This window comes from Dromiciops gliroides, chromosome 4, assembly GCF_019393635.1.
Source record: "Dromiciops gliroides isolate mDroGli1 chromosome 4, mDroGli1.pri, whole genome shotgun sequence".
NCBI classification, from domain to species: Eukaryota; Metazoa; Chordata; class Mammalia; order Microbiotheria; family Microbiotheriidae; genus Dromiciops; species Dromiciops gliroides.
In genome coordinates this window covers 232,571,385-232,580,282 of record NC_057864.1, presented here as the reverse complement: position 1 = coordinate 232,580,282, position 8,898 = coordinate 232,571,385, and positions in this window count along the sequence as shown.

The window sequence follows — 8,898 nt, the reverse complement described above, 5'->3', positions numbered from 1 at the left end:
ACTTAGTAGCCCATTCTCCCCTACTACCTTTACCTTGCCAAGTGTAAGTAAGGGGCTTTCTGGAGCTTGGGAGAAGCTGGGCAGATGAGTGGGAGATTGAAATAAGAGAGAGACCAAAGTAGAGCAGAGGACATTTGGGGTCATTTTGGGGAGTGAATTCCAATGTACTCAGTAATTGAACCTTAGCATGCAATATTTTAGTAATGATATTACATAATATACAAGATATAACATACAAAGAAGACGTAACTCCTCCCTTTGTCATACCAACCCAGATTAGGGTGTACTTCTCCTTTCCCCTGGATTAACAGGGTATATATCCCATGCTAAAAAAAAAAATCTGACACCTCACCCATCATCCCCCTCCTCTACTTTCCTAAAGTATTAAGGAGTTAAAGAAATTCAGGGTACTTCCCACCATAGCCTAGGCTTAATGGCTTGCCTTCCCAACATGCCAACACTTCCTGGATCCACCCATCCCTTTTGCCCCTCTCCGTCAGGGTCATAGGTAAGCTCATATAAATGGTTCCAACCCAGAAATAAGAATTCCTGTGAGGTAAAGAATTCTTGGGTTGAGCTTCTCTCTGGCCGTCTTTCTCCCAACCCTCCAAGTCAATAATTACTTCCCCACCCAGGCGTTATTGTTTACTAGTGTATCTCAGCTTTTAACAGTCTTTTAAATTCCCTAAGGACAAGAGGCATGTCGAAGCTTCTTTCTTAATCATCTTTTATTTAATTACATTCTTTTCTTTTAAAAAATTTGAGGTCCAAGTTCTCTCCCTTTCTCACCCCTTCCCCATCCACTGAGAAGGCAAACAATATGATATCAATTATATATGTGAAATCGTGCAAAATGCACTTCTATATTAGCCATATTTCCAAAAAAACAAAAAGTGATAAAATTATACTTCAATTTGCACTCAGAGTTTCACAGTTCTCTCTCTGGAGATGGATAGCATTTTGTCGTCATGAGTCTTTTGGAACTCTCTTGGATCATTGTATTGATCAAAGTAGCTGTTATGTTATTATGTACAATGATCTCCCAATTCTTCTTACTTCACTTTGCATAGATCGACACCTTCATTATTTCTTATAGTACAGTAGTAGTCTAGTATAATCATATGCTACAAGTTGTTCAGACATTCCCCAATGTATGGGCATCCCCTCAATTTCCAATTCTTTACCACCACAAAAAGAACTGCTATAAATAATTTTTACATGTTTTCCTTTTTCTTTTATCTCTTTGGGGGTACAGACCTAGTAGTGGTATTACTAGATCACAGTTTTTATACTCCTTTAGGCATAGTTCCAAGATTATACTCCAGAATGGTTGGCCCAACAATTCATTAATGTACCTGTTTTCCTTCATCTCCTCTGGCATTTGTCATTTCTGATATGCATGAGAGTTGTTTTAGTTTACCTTTCTCCAAACAATGATTAAGAGCATTTCTTCAAATGATTATAACTAGCTTTGATTTCTTCTGAAAACTGCCTGTTCATATCTTTTGATCATTTATCATTTGGGAGATAGCTCTTATGTTTACAAATTTGACCCATTCCCTAATATATTTGAGAAATGAGACCTTTATCAAAGAAACTTGTAAAATTTTAAAATGTTACTTCATTGTCTATGGTATCTTTTATCAAAGTGTAGTTTTCCTGATTATCTCTTTCAATTAGGTCTAATTTCACTTTTGTTTTGTCTGAGATCATGATTGCCACCCCTGCCCTTTTTATTTCAGTTGAAACTGCTCCAGCTCTTTATTTAAACTCTGTGTATTGAAAATGTTTCTCTTGTGTACAACATATTGTTGGATTCTGGTTTCTAATCCATTCTACTATCTGCTTCCATTTTATGAATGAGTTTATCCCATTCCCATTCCCAATTATGATTATTTTGTTATATATTAGTTAAATATTATGATCTATCCTATTTTCTTCTGTTTATCTTTCTCTCTCTCTCTCTTTTTGTGTCCCTCCTCAAAAGTCTATTTTGCTTCTGACCACTGCCTCCCTTAATCCACCCTCCCTTTTATCATCTCCCTCTGCAATATCTCTTATCCTCTTCCCCTCCTATTTCCTTATGGGGTAAGATAGATTTCTATACCCAATTGAATGTATATATTCTTCCCTCTTTGAACCAATGAGAGTGAGGTTCAAGCACTTCTTGCTACCACCACCCCCATTTTCCCCTCCATTATAAAATTTCTTCCTTGAATGCTTCTTTTGTGTAAGAAAAATTTCCCCATTCTATCTCTCCCTTTGCTTTTATCCTAATGCATACCTATTTTTCATCCCTACATTTTTTTTTTTTGGAGTTTATCCCAACATAATCAACTCACACCAATAATCTTTGTCTATGTAGACTCCTTCAAACTGCCCTAAACTTTATCATTATAAAGTTCTTAGGAGTTACATGTATCATCTATTTCATCTATTCGGGAATACACACATATATATGTGTGTGTGTGTGTGTGTGTGTATATATATATATGTATATGTATGTATGTATGTATGTATTCCCTATATGAGAATATAGGAATGAAACAATTTAACTTTATTGAGTCCTTTTCTATTCAACTCTGGTCTTTTCATCAGGAATGCTTGGAAGTCTGCTATTTCACTAAATATTCCTTCTCTCCCCCCACCCCCTGAAGGATAATAGTGTTTCATCAAAACAGGTTATTCTGGGTTGTAATCCTCATTCCTTTGCCTTCTGGAATATCATATTCCAAGTCTACTCCTTTAACATGGAAGCTGCTAAATCTTGTGTGATCCTGACTATGGCTCCACAATATTTGAATTGTTTCTTTCTGGCTGCGGGCAATATTTTCTCCTTGACCTGGGAGCTTTAGGATTTGGCTATAATATTCCTTGAGAGTTTCCACTTTGGGATCTCTTCCAGAAGGTGATTGGTGCATTCTTTTAATTTCTATTTTATCCTCTGAATATAAGATATTGAGGCAATTTTCCTTTACAATTTCTTGAAATATGATGTCTGAGCTCTTTTTTTTGTCATGACTTTCAGGTAGCCCAGTAATTCTTAAATTATCTCTCCTTGGGGCAGCTAGATGGCGCAGTGGATAGAGCACCGGCCCTGGAGTCAGGAGTACCTGAGTTCAAATCTAGCCTCAGACACTTAACACTTACTAGCTGTGTGACCCTGGGCAAGTCACTTAACCCCAATTGCCTCACTAAAAAATAAAAAATAAAAATTATCTCTCCTCAATATATTTTCTAGGATTGTTTTTTTTTTCCAGTGAGCTATCTTCTATTTTTTCATTAATTTGACTTTGCTTTATTGTTTCTTAGAATTTCATGGACTTACCTAGTTTCTACTTGCCCAATTCTAATTTTGAAGGAATTATATTTTCTTCAGTGAGTTTTTTATAGCTCTTCTTCCATTTGGCCTATACTGCTTTTTAAGGAGTTCTTTTCTTCAGTGAATGTTCATGCTTCTTCTACTATTAGGTAGATTCTGTTTTTTAAGGTGTTATTTTCTTCAGTATTTTTTGTGCTTCTTTTATCAAGCTGTTAATTCTCTTTTCATAATTTTCTTGCATCACTCTAATTTTTCCCCAGTTTATTCTCTATTATTCTTATCTCTCTCCTAAAAAAACCAAACAAACACCCAATTAGCATTTTTCTTTGAGGCTTTGCTTGTAGCTGTTTTCACATTGTTTTCATTTTCTGAGTTTATATCTTGATCTTCCCTGATACCTTAGTAGTTTTTTATGGTCAAGTTTTGAGGCGGGGGTTGTTTGCTCATTTTTCTAGTCTATTTCTTCACTTTGAACTTTATGTTAAAGATGGGCTCTGCTCAGGTTGGGATGGAGAGGCACTGTGCCAACCTTTAGGCTTTTTTGTACTGATATTTTCAGAGCTAGTTCTGGGGTGTCTTCAAGTTTCCAGTGCTTTCAAGATGGTATGATTCATGGAGAGGTGTAGGCACTGCTCTTCTGATCTATTCTCTGATCTTTGTCCAGAAAAGGCCCTTTGCAGTTCTATAGCTAGTGTTTCTCTTCACTCTAGAAATGTGACCAGGTCCCAGATTCACCTGCATCCACAAACACTAGCACTCTTCTTGGCCCTGACTACCAGCACTTCTCTCTGCCCTGGAACTACAACCCAGAACTGCTTATAGGCAATAGTGTTGCCAATCAGAGTCAGCTGCACCCAGTAAAGGGTGCCTTGTAATCGCTTTCTGTCCAATTGCCTGACCCCCTTACTGACTGGACTGAGAGGTCCTGAAGCTGCTACTGCTACTGTCATGGCTGCCTCCAGAGTCCACTGCTGGTGCTCTTGTACCCACCCCAGTGTTACAGACCTCTCCTGCCAACTTCCTAAGTTGTCTTGGGCTGGAAAAATGTTTCCCTCTGAACCTGTGTTGGCTCTGCCACTCTGAAATTTGATTTGAGACATTGTTTTAAAGCTATTTAGAGGAAAATGTTGGGAGAATTCAGCTGGGTCTAGGCCTCTACTCTGCTATCTTGACTCCACCTCCCTTACTTAAGTTTCCTAGAAAAGATTCTTTAGTGTTTACCACAATGCTCTCTGCATCCAGTTAGTACTTTATAAATGTTTAACTGAACTGTCAGAGACTTCTCCCCACACCCACACCCGCCCACAATTAATTTCCCAAGAAGCTGAAGGAAAGTTGATTTCATACTCTTGAGTTCTCTTTTCCATTTTCCCATTATTCCAGGCCAGTTTTTCTATGAAAAATAAAGGAGTACATTGGATTGTTATATGGATTTGAGGTCAAGAAGACATGAGTTCAAATAGAATGTTTCTTAGATGTGGGACCCTTAGCAAGTCACTTAACTGCTTGTGGCCTCACTTTCATCTCTAAAATGAGGAGGTTGTACTCAGTGTTCCTTTCCAATCAACCCTAAATCTATGATCCTTTTAATTTTTTTAATGACATCTTGACTTTTTTCCAGAATGTACTAGGACAATCCCAACTCAATGTGAGTGTGGGGGTAGGACACGGAAGTGTTTCTCCACCACCTGTAGATATAAGATAGAAAGGGGCAAAGCCACACCTCCTTGCCACCCCCACCCCAGTTTCACACAATTCAACACTTACATGTGACTTCCTTGGGTCTCAGTTTCCCTATCTCTGACATGAGGGAGTTGGACTAGAAGGAAACAGGGTTCCAGATGAGGTGGTGTGCCCAAAGTCATGAAGAAGTAGCCTGAGTTACTTATATAAAGTGAGCCCTGCCTGCTCGATGCCAGCTCTTCATCACTTTGTCTCTAGTCCTTAAGTGATCTCCCCACCCCCATCCTCAGAGGGGAATATGCCCAGTTAATAACAGCTTTTCATTTATTTTGCCTATGGTCACTTCTGGCCCAAACTGAAGAATGTGGACCGTATGATAGAGACAAGTGACCCAAAAGGCTGGAGATGTCCTGTCTCTGCACTGGACGCCTCCCTAGATTATGGCCCATAATTGTGGTGGGGGAATTTGTGTGCCAAGTAGGCATATTTATGCTAAAATTTGGCCAGAGGCTCAGTTGGAAGGCAGTGCTCTCCCCAAAAAAACTGGACAAGAGGGATCTCTTGCCAATTCCCTGAACCACACTTAATTAACATTAAAAACTGGAAAAGAGGGGGCAGCTAGGTGGTGCAGTGGAGAAAGCACAGGCCCTGGATTCAGGAGGACCTGAGTTCAAATTCTGCCTCAGACACTTGACACGTAATAGCTGTGTGACCCTGGGCAAGTCACTTAACCCTTATTGCCCCGCCCCCCCCAAATTTTTTTAAAAACTGGAAAAGATCTTTGAGATTAATATAATCTCCTTGAAGGTAATACTTGAGGGAGGAAGAGCATGATATTTTGGACATCCTCTGCCCAACCTCAGGTTTCTCCTCTGTGTCTCCTGGCCTCTCTGGCTGCTCTGATCCCTCTGTCCCTCTTGGCTTAGGAGGAATTCTCTAGCTCAGCCCTACTTTTCTCACTTTTCTTCCCATGATCTTCAAAGGCTTACAGCTGCCCAAGTACCACATGGCAAGCTAAGGCACAAACTGCATTTCAGCCCAACAAAGATACCAGTTAGTCCCTGTCACAATGGGGTGGGGAATGGTGAGGTGAGCTGGGAACTTGCCAGAGAACAACGTCATGATCCCATGGCCAGGTGTGTACATAATGTTCTGAAAGACTCAGTCTTTTTTTTTTTTTTTAACAGCCTTGAGTCACTCAGGCATCCCAATTCTTGGAACAAGGAATTTCACCTGAGATTTAAAAAAATTTTTTTTAATTTTCATAGTGAAAACATTGGACATATAACAGCATTATTTATAATTTCAAGAAAATTGAAAGCAGTCTAAATTTCCAATAATTGGAGATTAGTTTATTAATATAATGGAAAACCATAATGTGTTGGTTTGAACACATACTCTTAAAGCAACAATATTTTGGGGGGCTGATAGATTTCATTCCATTCTAATACTCCTCTAGAGAAAAGAGCACACAACCTCATGGTCCTTCTACAGCTTCCCTCAAAGTAGGAAATACAGTCTTCCTTGGAGAGCATGGGTAAAATCCCAGCAGTATCTATCACTGCTTCACATGTACAATGCTTAAACAACCTGTGTGCAAAAAGGAAAAGGGGAGACCAGATGCCCTTTGAGGTCCATGACTTATTCGGAGTCCAGTATATGTCAGAAGCAGGACTTGAATTTAGCCTTTTCTGACTCGGAGGTTGTTTCTAGTGATGCTAGGGAGGAGAGGCTAAAAAATGGCACAATTCCTGCCTTTAAGGAGGTTGCGTTCTATTGAGGAGTATGGAGGTGAGACGAGAAGAGTTGTGAGACAGATAAGTACCATAGAAGGTAGGATTATGATGGGTGCCATGGAGAGACTCTGACAGCTGTCTCTGAGGTCTCTTCCAAGTTTAAGTCTTATGGCCCTGATGAAATAATTTAGAGCAAAAAACAAAAACCCCTAGAAAAATAGAGCAAACACTAACAGGGACTATGTCAAAGGAAGAGTAAACAGCATTAAAATGGCCAAAGAAAGCAGAAAGAGACTTTTGGAGGAAGTGGCTGATGAAATGGTATGGAAATTCACTTATTCAAAAGTAAACAAGTATAGAATAATTTTGTCCAAATCTTCAATCCAGTTTGTAATATTTAATAAATACACATGAAGAATATTAGACTAGGAGTCAGGAGGCCTGTCTTCTAATTCTAGCTCGTCTAATAACTAGCTGTGATGTGATTGGTCAAGTCCTGTCCCCTTGTGGGGACTCTAAAATAAGGATGTTGGACCACCAGGCTCTAAATCTATGATCCTGTGGTTCTGTGACATCCCCCCTCAGGATCTCAGTTTCCTCATTTGTATAAGGAGATAACTAGATTGGACAATCCCTCAGGCTCATTTGCTAACTACTTCCTTCAGTTGTACACTGCTGTGAATCATGGACAGACAATAAAATTTCAAGGCTAGAAGGAGAGCCAGGTAATAACTTCCTTAGCATTCGTCTTTGTTTTCATTTTCCTGACAACAAGATAATAAAGATCTGCCCTTTGTGACATACCTAGCTAGGAAGAGAACCATTGTTGACCCTCATTCCTTTTACAAGTGAGGTTTTTGTATTCAGGGGAATAGGGATCTGGCAATCCCCCTCAGGCTGCTCCAATTTGACAAGAATTGAATGAGGAGGGAAATACCTCTCCCCCCCACCAAATATCTAGGATCTAGGGGATTTTCAAGGGAACTCAGACCACCTGTCTACCACAGGTGTAGACATGCAAATCAGAATGCAAATCCTCGTTTCTCTCTTTCCTCCTCTCCTTATCTGCCTGGAGTGGTCCACCCCAGCAGCCTTCTCTTCCTAGAAGATCCTTCTACTCCCCAGTTGTCCTCTGCTAATTGGTCAGTTTTTCCTCAAACCTCCATTTTAAGGAATTGTCCAGGCCAAGCCCATCTCCTGGCTCTGCTCCACTCTCAGACTGTCTTCTCCATTTTCCCCTGTCAATTTTTGGTTTTTATGCTTGCCTCCTACAGAAAAAAAAAAAAGAAAAAAAACAGATCAGAAAATTTATTTTCATAATGTCTCCTAAAGGAAAAATCAGATCAGAGACAGACAGGAAAAATATAGTACCAGTTTATTTGTCCCAAGAACAAGCAAGCATGAATCACGGGGAGACCCCTTCCAAAGAAGGAGCTCAAAGACTCCCTCTTTCTAAGGGTATGTAATGGGGGAAATTGGGGTACAGGTTGGGTTAGGGGATGGGGTTCTTAGGAATTCCTCTTTAAAGAATTACACCCTCTTGCACACAAAAGTAGTTAGAATAAGGTGGTAGTTTATTTAGGAGCAAGGGAAGGGAAGGATGGGGGGAGGGAAACCATGACAGAAATCCTTGGACTTCTCATGGGGAGATAGGCACAAAGCACATGGCTCAGAGGTACCAAATTTCCTCGAACAGGAGACTGAAAGGTACTTTTATAGAGGACTGATGGGAGTGGAGCATCTGCCTGTGAAAAGCTCCTTTAGTGAGGGAGAACCATCCCCCACTGGTGGTAGCTGGGGGAATTGGGTGAGGGGTGGAGGACCATCCCCCACTGGTAGTGACTAGAGGAATTCGGTGAGGGGTGGCTCTCTCTTCAGGACACAAAGGCCGCAGCCACACCCAAGGGAGACCAGAATGAAGGGTGGAATCGAAGCTGGCTCAGTCCAATTTGGTTCTGCTTATCTCTCTAGGCATTATCTGTCTTCTGGTTTAGTTTCTCAAGGAGAAGATTCCTTGATGTGCCCCAGAGAAATTCTGGGGTGCTCTGCACCCCATGACAGGTATATAAGTTTTTCTTTGTTCACTGGTTACAGAGTGTTATCAGTTTCATTAGCATGATACAAATCAACCCAAAAGCAAATACTGCAACAAGAATG